This window comes from Anser anser (genome assembly GCF_964211835.1).
Source record: "Anser anser genome assembly, chromosome: 9".
Lineage (NCBI taxonomy): Eukaryota > Metazoa > Chordata > Aves > Anseriformes > Anatidae > Anser > Anser anser.
Window position 1 is genome coordinate 19,810,696 of NC_139729.1, and position 17,912 is coordinate 19,828,607.

A 17,912-nucleotide genomic window follows, 5' to 3' on the forward strand; every position below is an offset into this window, starting at 1 on the left:
GCTGGAAAGGGCAGCCAGCACCTCCCCACAGACTATCAGCACTGTCCGCAAGTGCTCCGAATAAACATGAAGGCTGATTATGAAAATGCCCCACACATGACTAGTCCTTCTTCTGCAAATACTCTCACAGGCTTCAGCACTTTCAGGGTCAGATCCCACAGCTGTACCGCTAACAGACAGCGCAGTAAGTGCCAAACAGACAGAATCCAGTTTGCCCTCCTTGCAAAAATATCAATGAATCTGTAAAACAACCTCTCAGGATGTCATTGTTGAAAATGAATGCTTTAGAGTAGGATATCATGATCCCTCAAAAATTAAAGGAAGTCCTTAATTCACTGTGATCCAAGCAGAAATACATAGGAGAAAGCGGAAAGGAAATAATAAATTCTGCTACCAAAGAGGCCTGGTGGTAATTACAGTAGAATTGCCACAATTGCAAGATATACAAAAGAGCTAGCTGAGAAAACATGCCCATAGACTGCACAACTCCAGGGACTGCTTGCTAACAAAATACAGAGTATTTTACTTCTAGGTCACTGATTTCAGTCTGGCATCAAAAGAGAAATGACTGAAAGTTAACGCCAGCTGACAGCGGTGTGAAAACAGTAGGGTGGATCTCAGCCCACTTCCTAGTAGATTGGAGGACACAACCCAACTATTTGTGATTAGTGAAAGTACTAAAGCTAAAGATTCAGGCTGTGATTCAATGGCACTGTAAATCCAGCTGTAGGGCTCTTAGGACAAGAAGCTGATGTGATACATACAATTCTGCTGATTCCAGCTTCCCTAAAAGCTTTTGACAAGTTAACTCTGTACAAACAGGTGCTCCTGTGGATCAGATACTGTTAGGCCTTTCACAGCCAGAAATAAAATTCAGGTTGCACGTGCCAACCAATTCAGGAGAAATATAGGTGTGTGCCTATAGCTCATCCGCATCCAAACTGCCTGGTAGCAAGGGTCGCCAGATCACGGCCTCCAAGCTTCATCCTTCAGCGACAGCAGGTGCAGGCTATGCTGAAACAGGCACATCGGAACTATGCTGTTTCATTGCTGCTGGTCACTCTGGATCGGAGACAAATGAAGATGCTGTCTACACCTCCGTCTGCCCCGTGAAAGGGTGGAGGGTGCCAGATGGCTAGCAAGTCACTCAGGACACATAAAGCCACACAGGCATTAAATAGCATAAATAGCGAGGCATTAAATGACACCATCCCTGCTGGCACCACATCCCTGCTCATCAGCGCTCCATTCATTTCAACACTTTAAAGAGAGCAGGGAAATAGGAGATTAGAGAGATGTGCTGCTGCCTTTGATAAGCCTGAAAATAGGAGCAATGTTTGTGTTAATCCTGTAGCAGTAATATAGAAAAGGCGCGATTAACTGCAGTTGCAGGAACAGTCTAGTGCAATCTGTTTTCCCACTGAATTCCTCCATGGAAAGATGGGTCACAGGGCACACCTGCAAAATGCATCCAGGCGTTTGTATCTGCACTGTGTCCGCAGCCTGTGCTCCAACAGATGGTTGACCAAAGGATTTCTTGTCCTTTTATTTTGTGTGTGTGGTTTTTTCTTTCCTGAGCACACAGGAGCAGAGCGAGCCCTCCTGCCAACAGTGTAGTGAATGGAGAGCATTCAGCAACAAAGGGGTGACCTTGATTAGTGTCTAATGAGTAGAAACCAGTTGTTTCTCAGCACATAATGAGGTAGAAAAGTTGTGCTATGGTCTGCCAGAGTTCTGGATGTTGCTCTGAGGAATGCTGTCAAAGATGCTGTCTGCACAGTCTCTGCTTCAGGCAGCAGCTGATCCTTGGTTCTTCCATACACACGGCATCTCCTGCTATGCTGCAAGCTCCCTCTTAGAGAAGCCTCTGTATTGCTCTTTACATAACATGCTGTCCTTTAATTGGCAGCACAAGTGTCAAGGCAGCTCCACCTGATTTGTATCCTGAGACTGATAGCTTTGCTTCAGATTCTTTCTTTTCTTTCTTACTTCCCTTAAAAATGATGGTTATATTCTGTGAGCAGAATCTGGCCCTCCCTGCTGAAAGCAATGGAGAAGGAATGAAGAGCACTGTAGATAAGAAACAAGAAATTCTGGATCCACTGATATCAATGGAAAATATCCTCAACAAGTTTTCCCCTTTTAGAACTCAACACCTTTGGGAAAGGAGTCAAAAGAGGCTGGATTTACTGCTGCAAAGGCTTGTAAGGTAACTGTGGCTTGGAAAGGAAAAATCATCACAAAGGTGTTACTGAGAATGGAGAGAGGTTAACGGGGGCACCAAATGTATCCATCAAGCCTTGGGACAAGGAAACATCAGTAGTGTTAGCATCACATCCTGGCAACTGCAAATGCTGAATAAAAACAGATTGATGATGGAGAAGGAAAAGCAGTACCTCTTCTCCTCTACATAACAAGAAATGGTGCTAGTGAGAGGGCTGCAGTCCCTCCACCATCCTTATCTGTGCCTGCAACACACAGCTGCGTTTCACTGAAACTGCAGAGAAAACCGCCCCCGTTCAGGCCACAGCATGTATTCGCTGAGGCCACAGAGGAACAGAAATCACGAACCGAAGGCAGCAGTGCAGAAATGGAATAAAAGAAGGACTTTGCACATTAATGAAAAATCCAGCGCACTTGCAGGGCCAAAATATTTTGGGGGTCTGGAGAGAAAATTCACAATATTAAAAAAGGGAGTGGGAGTCACAGATAGCGAAGCCAAGTGCGTAGCGGGTTTGGAGTCTGCATGCAGTGGCGAGGGGTGTTGCAAATGGGTGGAAAGATTTTGTGCTCTTTGGAGCCCGGAAAGCTACAGCCTGTACTTCCCTAAGTAACTCTGTGCTCCTTTCTCTCTTTCATCTATTTCAGATTTTACCTGGAGAGGAAAATGTTCAGTTGTTAGCATTAAAAAAGATGAAAAAAATGTAAAAGTATTTTTAATTTTAAAAAGAATCTTCTCTGTAGCTGCATAATCAGTTAGAACTTGCTCGTGGTGTTTTGTCCATGTGCTAGGTTTCCGCAGGGATTCATTTGCATCTGCATAATCATCTATTTTAATTATATGATGCCACAGGATATATAATACTGTGCGGACAAGTAAAAAGGCAAGGAGGTGAAGGTGGGGCAGAAAACAAAGCCACCGCTTTTCCATCAGCAAAACTGACTGTCCTGTGCAACCAAGTGCACAGGACAGGGGAGGGACAGTTGCTAGAATATCCCCAAAATACGCTCCTTCAATCCCTTGTGAGACACATTCTCTCTCTTCTGTCCTAGACCTTAAACCCAGCAACCTTACCTGCTCCAGACTGTGACAACATGTTTCAAGCCAGTGCTGCCATCTTCTCCTGAGCACACTCCCAAGCCTCTACCATTTCAGAAGCCCCCACCTCACCGCAGACCCCTCCTAGTCCCTATCAAGGATGCCCCCATTTCTCCACCCCCATCATCATTTATATATCTATAAACACTGACATTATCTATACCAATGAGATCAGGAACTTTTGGCATCAGAAAAACCCCAGTTCAGTCTCTTCCCAACCCCAAACTGTCCCTGCTCCCAAGCTCACTGCAGCCCCGCAGACCCCAGCTGTGAGGAAGGGACACAGAACCAGGCTGGTTCGCATCAATCGCAGCGGAATCCAGGAGCAAGCAGGGGAGAGAGCAGGGGAATTTGACCTGTCTGCAATCAGATCTCTGAGCAGCGCATGCTGTTTATCATGCCAAGCCAGAGTCATGACTGCATCTTTCCCTGATAAATGCATCCCTTCTCTTCTCTTGCTTTTCACTGTCAGCAACTGTTGTACTCTCCCAGCACCTCTCCAGGGACCAACAAAGACAGCAGTATAGGCAGTGGCAGCATACATACGTGAGCCATTTTCCAGTCAACTTTCTGCTCCCATATGTTCTGGCTCCCATAAGCTTATGCAGATTTTTAACGATGCTTTCTTAGATCTCTTCCTGGAGGTGAATCCCAGCACATGAAAACATCAGCGAGCCATGGGATCCGGTGGTGCCACCGTCCCACCTGAGACTCTTAAAGGCGCTAGGAGGCAAAGATCTACCTGAAAAACAGAGCAAGGCACATGGAGGAGGTTGCAAAAAAAATGAAAATAACTCTAGCAGAAAGACAGACAGACCTACAGTGACATGACTAAGCCAAAACAACTGCCAAAACCTCATATTTCCAAGGTTTGATTGTGTCAGCACAGCACATCCTAGCATTGTGAGTTCCACAATATCTGGATTTGTAACTTCAGAGGTTGTGTTACAGCTTGAGACAGGCTTGGGTGGAAAAGAGCTTCCAAACCTGGAACTGCATGGGCTTAAACTTAGGGACAGATTGAGACCATCTCAGCTTTGACTCCTCAGCATACATGAACACTTGTAATTAAAAGACAAAAGATGCACAGGGCAGAACTAAACAGCTTGAAAAAATGTGGTGGGTGACTTTTTTTTTTTTTTTTTTTTTTTTTACAATCTGTGTAAAGAATGATTTAATGTTACCAAGGTGAAAAGATGATCCTGTAAGAGGGTAAAATATATTAAATTGTGAAAACAGTGCTAACATGCTCCATAAAGAAAATACTCTGTGCAATTACCAGCAGACAGGATATGGATAAGCAGTTTTCAAGAGGAAAGCCTCTCTATCCCATTAAACAGTTGCTTCACTCCTGCTTTTTTTCCATGTTCAACTCTTCACCTTTAATCTGCAATACCCAGCTATGCAGCGCACACCAAGAATGCAAAGCTGACAAGCACAGGAGGGCCTCTCTTATCAGCTTAGGATAAAAGCAGGAGATCGAAAGGATGGATTGTCTGTGATTTTTCATTTCAGACTGGGAGATACCTTATGCCCATCACCGACAGGCTAAAGATCTGCAGACCTGAAGATTCATTTACGTTTAAAGACCTGGAGGAATATTGGTGGAAGAGTAACAGAGGAACATAGGAAAGGAAGGAACGCCATGGTGTTCATAGCACATCGCATGAAAGCATAGGGCTGTTGCTGCCACGTGGCAGGGGCTGGGGGCAGCCCGGCGAGGCCGTCGCTTTTCCTCTCTGCAGACTGAGCACACCCAGTGCTGGCTGGTGCTAAGGGGGGGACACAAACCAGTCAGCCCCTCCTCTGCACAGGGATGCCAAGAAAGGCATTTGGAGGAAGGTATAAAGTCTGCAGCAATAAAGCACCAGAAGTTTCCTTCTAATCTCAGAGACTGCCTTACAGCTTGCACAAAGAGGATTTCAGCTTTTCCTGGGGACGGCAGGTAACACCAGAATGCTGCTGAGCCACGGCAGCAGGCTGATGCCCGTGAGAGGAGCACAGAGACTCCCAGGCCCACTCTGTTCCTTGCTGTTTGAATAAAGCTCCTGACTAGAGCAAAGACAGCTTGGTCAGGGCCTTCCTTATCCTCCCCTCCCTGCTGTGATCACAGGGAGCTCCTGCTCCAGCCCTCTGATGTGTTGGCAGCCTCTCTAATTTAGAGGAGCTGTGATTTATGGCTCGGACAGAGCCTGTACTTAGGGACTACAAAGGTAGGGCTGGCCGGACCGGTAGAGCTGTGTCGTCCTGGCCCTTTGTATTCATCAAATGAGTGATGGAAGTGAGGAATTCAATTGCATTTGCTGTCTGTAAGGATCAGCTAAGGGATGGAGGGGTGGGGAAGGCTGGGATTTAATTACTCCTCGCGCCCAGCGCAGGCAGCCAGCGATGTGACGATGACACTCCAGTGGGGGGACCCTCTCTCAACCACCTTCCTCTGCACCCCCTCTCTTGGTGTAAAAGGGAGCAGAAACAAGAGCGAGGAAATTTTCCGAACGCTTTGTCTTGCTTTAATCATATACCATATCCTTCTCTTCATCGGGTCTCTAGGGGAACGTTACGGGCACAGGAACAAGAGAAATGAGGGGAAGTTTACGGTTGCCTAAATCTGAGCGAGAGAAGTGTTTGTGGCACGCAGCACGTTGGAGCTCCCGCTATAAACTCACGGGCAGATTTCCAACGAGTAATAGGGAGCTGAATCCAAACATAATACTCAATGAAAGGCATGAGCAACCTTTAATCAGACTCCTAATTGGTCTTTCCCTCTGTTTCGGCATTTGTCATGTAAGGAAACCAACAGCAACTCCCAAATGAGCTTTTTAGAGCAACAGTTAGGACATAATCAGGTCTCTTTGAAAAGGGACAGTTCTAAATTCAGTCGTAAATGTTTGATACTATTGTCTACCACATTTAGCAAATGGTTTTAGTGGGGACCTGTATTTATCAAATTGCCACCTTCAAGACAAACGCTCATAGGGAACGCATTATGCTCTCTGTCTGCCGAGCCCTAATTCTGCTAATGAGGGCATGCCCCCTCCTTTCCAAAACACCCCTTCTAAAACAGCGGTCCAATTTTTACGTTACAGCCACGACTGCCTTTACTGACTGAGTAGCTGTCATTTAGATTCCTCCTATCAAGTCTAAATTCCCTTTCATCTAGGGTCTGTGTTATGTGATGGCAGCCGAGAGCAGTGACCTATGACTACGCTTGACTTCTTATCTCATGACATGTGGACTAACTTACAAATGCAGGTAATTAGTTAAAGATGTTTCATGACAAATTAGACTAATGGAATTGTAATGGTTAAATTAACGTCTCGGGGTCAGTTTTAAGGTCCCTTGTTAGGGGTGATAGTTCAAAATGCAAGCCGTCAGACTCTGGGAAGTATTCAGTTTCTTTTAATAAAGTGCTTCTTTTGCATGTGAAAAGCCAAGGACATAACTGCCGAGATAGGGCCTGATCCAAGGGAAACAATCTGGCTGGCAGTTTCTGGATAAGGCAGTCTCCCCAGTCCTGCCCCCAAACTTTGTCCCGTAGGCAAGATACGCAGTGGAGCTGAGCAGCGAGTATGAAGAAGGATCAAAGCACGCAGCTTTGCACTGCTATGAACGCTAATCTCTCGCTCTCCCCTTGCACCTTTCAACTGAAAATTTCATCTGACATCCTTCTTCAGGGAGGAAGTTAATTTTGCAAAATCAAACAGTCCAACATAAATTAAACAGATAAATCATGTCCTGTTACCCGCATCCTTCCTCCAGGAGGAGCCTGTGAGGCTCTCCCTGTAGACTCTTCTAACAATAGAGCTGCTTGTTAACTCCCGCACAATGCTAAGGACAAATGGGAAAGGAAGAGACAACAAAATGGAAAACATCACTCTGCAATTTTGTCAGTCCCTGGTGTGCCCATGTCTCGAGCAGTGCGTGCGATTCTGGTCATGCCATCTCAAAAAGGTAGAGTTAAGAGAGGCAGCAAGAGCATCAGAGGTACCAAATGGCTCCTAAAACTGAAGGGGTGTCATAGGCAAGGACTCGATCCCTTATCAGACAGCTAAACTTGGATGTGATTGAGATATTTAACAAGGAGCAGAATGGAGAAAGCAAACAGGGAATAATTACTCTTTGATCTTTATAACACCCAATAAAATTATCTGAAAGCATGCCTAAAAAAAAGGCAACACTTTTTACACAATGGGTACTGGAATGTGGAGGTCAGTGTTACAGAGTCCAAAGGAATAAATGGGTTAAAAAAATTAGATAAATTCAAGGAATCCACTGACAGCCATTAAATACGGCAGTCCAGATGCAGCCTGGAGCTCAGGAATTGCCTCCATGCAGTACACCAGAAGCTGGAAAGACACATCAGAAAAAGTATTCCGGTCTTTGTGTCCCCTTTTATGCTCTTTTCTTACCCTTCCAGTACCAGCACTCTCCGAGACAGGACACCAGGCTGGACAGGGCTTTGTTCTGACTCAACAGGCTCACTATCATCAGCTGATCTTGAGTCTCTCCTCATTGCAAACAGAAAACTAAGTAGTCACAGATAAGGTTAAGTCTACTTCCCTGCAAAGGCAGCCCTGACCTCTGATGGCCATCTAAAGGAACAGCCTGATTTTCGGAGAGACGTCTCCATCTAAAGGAACAGCCTGATTTCAGAGCAGTGTCTCCCACCCCGGGTTCCAGTGGCAATGAAGGGCATGGGCGTGTACGCGGACATACATGTACATATGTATGTGACCGGGAGTGAGATGAGGTCCCTAATCACACAGCCTCCATTTTTAGCTCAAAGCACACACTTTGATCTTTCTTTTTCCAACATAAACACAGAGCAGCGTACACATTTAGACAGACAGTCCCTGCTGAAACAAGCTGCTCTACTCCCTGCCTGGGCAGAGAACAAGGCAGCAAATGACACGAGGCAGCTGTTAGCTCTGCTGCTGAAACCACAGCCTTTGGATATCGTGGCAGAAAGCACGGTGCAAGGACCTCTACAGAACAGAGTAACTCGGGTTTCTGTGTTCAGAAGTCCTTCCAGAGCCAGCCCAAGTTGCTCTAGCAGGCATAGTACCCTGCACTGCTGCCTGCCTCTTGAAACTGGGATCAGTCTACCGAATTCACCGTTAAAAAAAAAAAGGTGGTTGGGGGAGAACCCATGGTAAAAGAATGGAGTCTATTACTCTTATGACATGGTACCTCTGCTTGGTCTTCCGCCTCTTTGCCAAAGATTGTCCTCCCCTGCCCCATGCTGACAGCAGGCTGTATGAGGGAGGACACTGCTGCCTCCTGCAGCCCAGCCACAGCACCCAGCCACAGTACGTAAGGCAACCCACAGGTGACTGGCCTTGGCTGAATCTCAATTCAACCCCGTAATAGGTCTTGGTCACAGCCCTCTATCCCTCCTTGGGGATCTACATACCCAAGGAAAACGCCCTCCGCTGGGTACTTCACAGGCCAGCAGCGTGCATTGCATGAGTTCTAGGAGCTGAGGGAAAAGCTGATGACAGGGTCCCACGGGTGGTGCATTACCAGCCTGAAGCAGATGAAACAAATCCACCTGGGAGTCGTGGTGCTGGAGCTTGTGCTATGGCAGCTCATACAGTCAGCTCTGGAGCTCCCAAAATATCAGGCAAAATGTCACTGTCATTGCTCCTCTTCTCTCGCACCCACAGGAGGCACCCTGTCAGCACCCAGCAGGGACGGCTGGGCGAGGTGAGGTTCCTTCCACTTTCTCCCAGCACACGCGTTGCAGAGTAACAAGCCAGTCTTTGTGCTTCAAAAGAAATTATCAGATTAACATCAAAGGAAAAAAAACCCACATTGTATTACAGTTATTACATTTCTTTTCAGGACAAAAACGGTAGTAGTGGAGAATGCAGGTATTTCATGTGGATGTACGACGTAAGATGACAGGAAGAATAAGCTGAGACAACCAAACACCCACTCAGCATCTTGACTTTCAGTGTCGTTCATTTCCCTAATTCCTGGCACTTGTCATTCATGCCCTTTTCATATAAGCATCAGGACAAAATGACGGATGCAAATGCATCGATTTTCCTCCACAGACAAAACCCGGATTTAAGAGCTCATTAATAGAACATGCAGAATTCATTACATCGTGCGCTCTTGTAAATATGCATGCACACTATCTTTTTATATCATTTCATGTACATGAAATAGTAACAAGTAGTAAACATAAAAATATAAAATGAGAACCTCATGTTATTACTACACTACAGTTTTTGTGCTTTATGGGAGAGCTTTTAGTGCTAATAGCTAGAGGAGGATACACACAAGTCACTCTGAGCTTTGCGAGGACTAATTAAGTTCTGCTGGTTTCTCTTATAGAGATTGGACTACACGGACCTTGAGCTTAAGACAGAAGTGCATAACGCTTTATCTTCAACATAAGAAAGAGTAAATACTTCCCATTAGTGGAATAGTAACAGCTGTTAACTCTGTAGAGCATATATGTGTTATTTTGAAATGTCTGTAGGTAAAGAAGATATTTCAGCCTCAAGTATCCTCGTAAGTCACTCATGTAAGCTGTATTTTGCAACGAGATTGTAAAGTTAATGTTTGAACATATTTTGTCTCGGTATTACTATACTGAAGTGATAAAAGTATGCAGTTATCAAATTAAGCATTAGGTAATACATATAACCAATAGATAAAATATAAAAAGTAATTTGAATAGTGAATACTATATCAAATATAATGTCTACCCTTAATTTTGCTTTGAGAGAGACAGAAAGCAAGGCTATACAAGTGTTTGCCTTTTTTAGAATACTCACTTAGTACTAGTAATAAATGATAATAAACTGTTATCTTGTTTGCTTTGACTGCTCAAAGATACTGATATTTCCTAAAATAACTGGTGCTTCCATGTAAGACAAAGATCATTAGAATCACAGAATCGCAGAAACAGTGGTTGGAGGGAGACCTCTGGAGATCCCCAGCCTACCAACCCGTTCAAAGCAGGACTACTGCCAACATCAGACGGCGTCAACCATGGCTTGGGCTGCCTGCATCTTAAAAATGCCCAAAGATGGAGATTTCGCAGCCTCTTTGGCTGTTCCAGTGCTACACCACCCTCATCATGAAGAAATCAAGGAAAACAAAGTTTCTTGAGAGTTGTACTATCTACTGGAGACCAATAAAGGTCAACTAAGTTTAGTCTGATGACAGATACTCTCCCTAAAAGTCTTGTCTCACTGCTAGTTCTCACAGATACAGCAAAACCCAATTACGGAACAGCATTCGACTGGCTTATCGCTATTTTACCTCCACATTCCCAATAACACGCAATATTTCAATCTCTCACCAGCGAATACATCCTCACAATCACCTTCTGATGGTTATATCTGATGGAAGGAGAACTGAGGTGAACAGCAACCGTGTATTCAATTACAGAGCACACCCACAACAAAGCCAGGAGCTGAACCCAGACTTCCTACACACTACCTAACTGCTTTAACCACAGGACCACTCTGTTGTTACTCAGTCTTCCTTTTCCACAAGCTACCACAAATATAAGTTACAAAAGGCTGAAACAACCCTCTGTGGGCAGCATCAGCGGTGAGAGCAAACTGTTTAATAAAAAGGAAGTACAGAGATAATGGCATTTGCCAGGATTTGAAGTTTAGACTCTCCGCTACCTAAGAAAGAAGCACACTTGACAATCACTACAATTGTGGAGCTCACCTGGATCTCAATCCACCACTATTTGGCACCGTCTTCACTGAGACGAATCCCACGTTTCCTCCCAGAGAATGTGAAAAATGGGGTTTACTCACACACTGACTTCAAATTTCTCTGACAGTTCAAAGATCCCACAGGAGCTCTCAGAAAGGGTTTGATCTTTAAGGGAACATCTGAAAATGACAGGCAGGTGATGGGGATGGAAATGCAGCAGTAGGGGTGGCAAAAGTAGGATTCAGTGCAAATATTTACACTCCTAAGGTGAACCAGCTGAGGCATCATTCATAGTCTTACCTGGAGAGCAAAAGAACAGCCGGGGCTCTGTGCTCATTTCCTATCATTTCGTTTCCTGTCACTGTTTTGTCGCGGTGTCAGCTCACGTAACAGCAGGAGCTGGGTTTGTGGAATTGGGATTTCCTCCTAAGAGTGGGACCACTCGAGCCCCTGCAGTGGAGCTATTCTGAACCTACAAACCCTCTTCGCGTTCATCTTGAGAGTGATAGCTGAAAGATACTGGATCCCATTACTATCTCTAAACACACAAGTCCCCTGTTAGCCAAGATCACACAGTGCCCCTTTTACCGCAGCAATGTAAACATTTACTGAGAGAAGACAGGGAAATATGATCTGACACGAGAAGATTAAGCTGTATGGGTTTTTCACAGGAAGCCAAGTTCTTTAGCTGTCACATAGAAGCCACAGAGTGACGCCTATTGTTTCTTAAAGAGTAATTACTTCTGATTGCTTCCGAGTACACTAATTTGTCTTAATACAGAATGACAGCGTAACCCAGAGTAGTGGATAACTACATCACTTTACCTGTGTACAGGTTTTCTGGCGCTGGCGAGTACACTCACCCTGCAGGAGCAGCATATCTTTCTGCAGGACGTTGTACATCCACCTAGCAGCTCTGAGCCCAGGCAGAGGCAAAACCTGCCGCCTCACCCGGCTCAGCGGTGAGAAGGGAGCTCAGAAACTCACGGCTGGTCAGGCACGGGGCTGGCTCCACAGACAGCACCAGCACCACGGAGAGACGCAGCAGAGGAGACCAAAACCAGGCAGTTCCTGCAAAGCGAACAGATGAAGAACAACAGGCCCGCAATTGCCCATTTTCTAACCTTCTATTATTCTATTTTTATATACATTATATAGGTACTACCACTATCTGAATCCCTTCACGCACATATGAAAAACCTTTTGCTAATTTGATTGAAAAATATTATTTGCAGTAGTTCGAGGGAGGCAGGAATAGAGAGGCAAAACTTGCTCCTTCACAAAATTGTTGGAAATGTCAGAATACAATCTAAGGCCCCAATCTAAGTCCTAGTCCTCTGGGATGAGTTGCTACATCCCAATTCCACATGCTTGTTGCACAGCAAGAGGAACCTCTGCACTAATCGAAGGATCCTGCCTTGTCATTGCTTTGCACTCTGTGCTGCAGTCAAGTAAGGAAAACAAGGAAATTTGTCAAACTGGAAGCCGAACAAAACATTCAGGTTAGGTCACTCGGGGCACTTTATTGTCATTATTTTAAAACATTTTGTTCCTATTTATTTATTTATTTTTTCCTTTAATTTTCTGCTCTCCATTTTCTGAAACCTCACAGTAGGAAGTAGCTTCAACTAATGTAAAAATACAATGATTTCTGTTTCAAAAATGCCAAAACACCCTGTCATGCACATTCTGACAAAGCAGCTCCATGCTTTGGCTGAGTTAGGAGAGCAGTGGAAAAGGATCCTGCTTTATGAATCATTTCAATTTTGACAAATTAGTATTTTTCCTGATTTTTAATCTGTCAGCATGTCACAGTGATGCATCCCAGTCAGTACAGCTACCAAGTAACTAAAATGTCAGCTTCCTACACTCCCTAAGTGACCAAAGCACAGGGAAGCAGAGAAGAGATCCCTATGATCTGTGCATAGAAATTTCTGAGAACATTGTATGGACACTTTGTCATCAAACCAAATTCTAATTGCAGTCAATACAAGCACCTGTCCAGTGTATAGCATCCATGGTCTAACATGCCAAAAGCAAATGGCATTTCAGCCTGACTTCAGTTAGTTACTCTGAAAACTTTGCTAGAGTAGCAAAGAAAGTTGGCTGAAAGCCACGTGAAATCATAAAAGGAATCTCATGTATAATTTTTAGTAAGAATCCATTAATCTAATTCTACCTAATACTAGAACGTAAGATTTATTTTTCCACTAGACATTAGAGAGTTGGCTGAATTTAAAAACAATAAAAATAAACATCCAAATGTGATGACTTCTTAAAATAAAGCATTGAAAATAAAATTATAGAAAAGTATTAAAAATAAATGTGTATTTCTTCTGGAAAACAGCATTTCCAGATTTGAATTATGCACTGTGAAATAAAAGAACATAATAAATGTCTCTCTTCATTTGTGTGGGCTTCGTGATAAAAAGAACTGATGATAAATAGGCCAAGATTAAAAAAAAACACAAGTGGATGCTATGGTTTGGAGGTCTTGTTTTGTTATAGAAGCAATAAAATAATAAATCAGCATTAACATAAACACATCCTCTCCTCTTCTCCAAATGAGTTAATTGTTTCATATTCTCAATAAAAATGTAATGTTACAGATGGCATTTCCTTTTTTTCAATCAAGCCTAAGGTCATTCTGTTGATGGCAGCAGAGTTCTCGGGGATAGCTTAGTCCCACCAGGTCCATTTAAATACCTAACTCTGAAAAGCGCCTTTCAATAAGATCTGTGACACCAGTTGCCGTTATTCAGTGTTTCCAAATACAGTCTCACCATAAAAGTTATTTACCGGCTTCTTACACTGCAGTTTATCACAACCTTCATTATTCCCTATAGGAGTCACAGTAAATCACCCAGCTGACAGCTCAAGCGATCCACTTCCCTGCCTACTGGTGCTTCTGAAATAATCAAGGCCCAAACGGCCTCCTATAAAGCTTCCATTTAATCAGTGCTGACATGCACCTTAGATTGCACTTCAGAAGGTGCCAGGAGCACCTCCAGGGCTTTGTGGCTTATCCCCCAGCAGACAGACTGCTGTTCTGCTGGCAGGCCGCGGCGATGAACCCAGCTAGCCACAGGGAAAGCACTGGGGGGATTGCCTTACCTCCCAAATCTGCTCGCACCTTTACAGCTCTGACCCAAGTACCCACTGGGGGGAACAGCGGGGAGGCCGTGGTGCTACCTGGTTTTACCACAAGTGAGCAACAAGAGAAAAAAAGGCTTTACAGGGCTGCCATGTGGCCTTCAGGAGCAGGTTCTGCATCTGAGCTCCTGCCCGCACATAACGTGCCTGTTCATTTAACTGTCCCAGGCAGAGGATGGATATTCTTCTTCTCCTGAGAAAAGCAGTGTCAGCAGAAACCAGTTTTCATCCGGACATAGTTTATGCAGTACGAGAAACTAGTTTGAAGTATATTGGCAAAAGCTTACTGCTCTTCTGCCAATACAAGCCGTGTCTCCACGAGGGAGCTCTGCCCCCGCTGCTCCCGCAGTCAAGAAGCCCCGTGGACAGACTGACATACATACAAAGAAACTCCCCTGACTTCCGTGGCGCTAGTACGGATTTATCCTGATACAAGTGTGAAATAGATACTGGCCCTCTGCTCATTCTTTGGCACTTGAACGGTATTCTGAAGAACCACAAGAGTCAGTGCTGTAAAAACAGACAGAAAATACTAACACATTCGTCCTTACGTCCCATAAAAATCAACAACGATGCACTAAAGAAACAATTACTAAAAGTTTCAGGCAAAAAAATCTCTTTCGTTGAATGACTTTTGATAAAAAGTGAAGATTTCCCACCAAAATGATTTTGTCAAGAATCCAATTTTCCACTGAAAAGCATGATAGACTATCCCTTAATGATGACAGTTGCCACAGCCAGCGTGCTACAGATGAAGCGACGAAGCAAGAAAATAGCATGTTCTCCAATGGAACAAAAAGAACAGGCAGCATTGCCCCGGACACCATGCTAATATCAGTTTTTGATCTCACTACGGCAGTGTTTCCTGCGAGAGAAGTACAGCTGACATGGCGCGCCGCAGGCTGCTTTTCAACACCTTCACACTTGCTGCTCTCACTCAGAAAACTGTCGAGAGGGAAACCACCACATGCTGCAGCAGAATGAATTTTAATTCCAGTTTTATGAATTTGCATCGGAAATAAAAAAGGAAGGACTGGTGGAAAGAGGCTTATCTGCTTGAGGAGGTATCATCAGAAGATGTGACAGAGCAAGAAGAGTCACTTCTTCCAGCCCTTGTGCAGAGGAGTGCTGTTTGCAGCAGAGAAACTTACCAAAACCAAACACGTAAATCAAGATATATCAGTCTTTGGGAAATGGAAACAGACTTGCAGCAACACACACACAATTTGGAGCAGAAGAAAGGAAGAAGGGAATGTTTTGCAGTGCACATATTCTGGTTTAGCTGAGGTTCAAGCCAAAATGCAGAGCTGAAAGAGACTGCAGGTTCAAAGAACTGCAAAGAAAACCTGATCACCTTACAGGACTCTGAGTAACATCCATGATGGTAAAGAAACAGAGGCAGGAAATATAGGTATTCTGTTGGTGTTTATTTTTTCTTGTTTGTAAATTTGTGTATTTTTGTTCTACTAACTAAAAAGCAATTGTGTTTTAAAACCCTGCGCAAAGCTGGTGGATTTTGTGTAATTACATATTCCTGAATGCACAAACTGAGAAGTTCTGAGTACCCACATGTCTGAGGCTGGGAAAATTTGTGCTCAAGTGTGAACGGAGACCTCATAGCAGGGCTGAGCCCAGGCTTCAAGAGCAGGCACTTAACACCCACAACGGCCAAAAAGTCAAGCCTCTCCCACAGCAGCCTAGGAGAGGTTTGAGGCAGAGAAGCTCTGCCAGTGCTCTGTGGGTGTGACAGAAGCATTTGAATATTTGAAGCGCACGAACATTTAAGCAGGCTTGACATATAACAAAGCCTTCTAGATTATGCACCAGAAAGACAGCACAAGGATTCAGCAAGCACCACGCAGCTGTGAATGAACGTGGCTGCTGCTGATGCGGTGACTGAACTGATGGACATGAACGACACGGATCACAAGGTAGCTGAAGGTTTTTCTCTCTGATTTGAAGACTGTAGCGAGAAGTGCTTGACACAACTGTCGGATTATTCTCAGGTTTTGCCCATTTTCTGTAACATAACTGCTTGCTTGGTTGCTTCCTACAAAATTTAGATTTGCACAGTCTTATAACCTGTTTCACCTGTTGACGACATCAATAAATTTAAATTGGTGACTGGCTCTTCAGGGTACCCTGGAGTCCAGTCCAGCTCCACCTGAAAGGAGTCGGTGCTTCGCCAGTGACACCACGGGGAGCTACGATGAGCTGAAAGGGGAGGAAAGAGGTAGATCACTCGGTGGATCTGCTTTTTAAAAAATGCTTTCTAATCCAGGGAGGGGTACAACTGTTACCTCAGCTTTGCAGATGGAAATTACACTTCAATTTTGAACAGTTGTAAGCTGTGGTGTCTAATGTAGGTCTCAGCAGCAAATGGGTTTCTAGAGAAAATCTACATACAATGAAGATCTAAATGCTCAGAGGCAGACAGTCAGAAGTGGCAAGCCGCCACAATTCCTCCTGAAACCAGCGGAGTTTTATGGCTGGAACTGAGTAAGGATTCCTTCCACAAAAGAACTTGCTGACAATAAATCAGCAGCAAGTGTTGCAATTACTGCCCCATGCAGCGTGGTGCTTTGCTTGATGCTCCCTCCGCAGCAAAGACATTCTATTGATGGTACTTCTCGCAGTGGCACTGGAAAAAAATAAAATAAAATAAAAATAAAAAACACTAACAAAACCAACTTAACAGCAGTTTTGGCATTAGGAAAGATCCAGACAACTGCCAGTCTGCACTTCAATACAAGATCCTGACCAGGAGGAAAATGAGTCATGCAAAGTCTGGAGCAAGACATGGTATAATGCTTTCATATGGCCCCAGACACAATTATAATTCCTCCCATCAGCTCTTCCTGCTGACATCAGCTTTCACATTGGTTTTGCCTAATAATTAGAAAAGTTCTTAGAACTTAACCAGAACATCATTGTTCCCATGGAAAACACCCCACTGCTCCTGTGATGGGAAATAGCTTTTTTCCTCTTTCTTTTTGAAAATTTTATTGCTGATCTGGCTAGGCCAGGCTCCAAGTCTAAGCTAGGTTTCAGCGTGCTTTCACAGTGCTGGCTTCACATCGGCATCTCCCACTGCTTCTGAAATCAGCCTGAGAAAATGAGCCTTTGTAGGGAGCAAGGAGAAATGTGTCAGCAAAGCAGAGCAGGGGAAAGGCTTCTTGCGCTGTCCTCCCCGCCCCAGGTCCTGCCCCGTGGCTCCATCCTGCTGGGGAAGGAGGAAGCCTGGTGCCACAGCAAACCCACGCAACGGTGACAGGGGGCCACGGAGATGGCCACGGAGAGGAAAAAAGGACGGTTAACTAATGTCACTTGAGGTGGTGCGAGGTTACTGCTGGCTCCTGCTGCACGGCAAGCGGAGCAGTGATCAGAGAGGGAGCAGCTGCCAGCAGACGTCTGGCAGCGCTCTACAAAGGAGCCCTGGCATGGGGGAGATGAGGGAGGGAGAGACGGCCTCTGAGGCCAGAGTGGACGGTCCCCACTGTCAGGAGGCTGCCAGGAGGGAGTCCTACAACCCCAGCCTGCCCTTGGGGGAATGACTTGGGTCAGACTGCTCTGGGAGACCCCATCTCCCACCAAAACCCCCCTACTCCATCTTTCCTCTTTTCAGCCATGAGGGGCTGTCACACTGCGACTGCTCGGACGAGCACCAGAGGCCAAGGTGCCCTTTGGGTGCAGAGCAGTGGCCCAATAACCACGTCCTGTAACCCAGGGGGCTGTGCTCAAACCGTGCTTG

The 17,912-nt window shown here is 44.9% G+C and overlaps 1 protein-coding gene across 1 annotated transcript in view; it reads right to left on the bottom strand.

The window, feature by feature from the left end:
* The window catches only part of SENP5 (SUMO specific peptidase 5), a 180,530-nt gene that overhangs the window by 75,688 nt on the left and 86,930 nt on the right, over window positions 1-17,912 (bottom strand). Inside the window, exon 5 of the mRNA XM_083848394.1 lies at window positions 3,866-4,061. The gene's annotated coding sequence lies outside the window, so the exon portion shown is untranslated. The remainder of the gene's footprint in view (window positions 1-3,865; window positions 4,062-17,912) is intronic.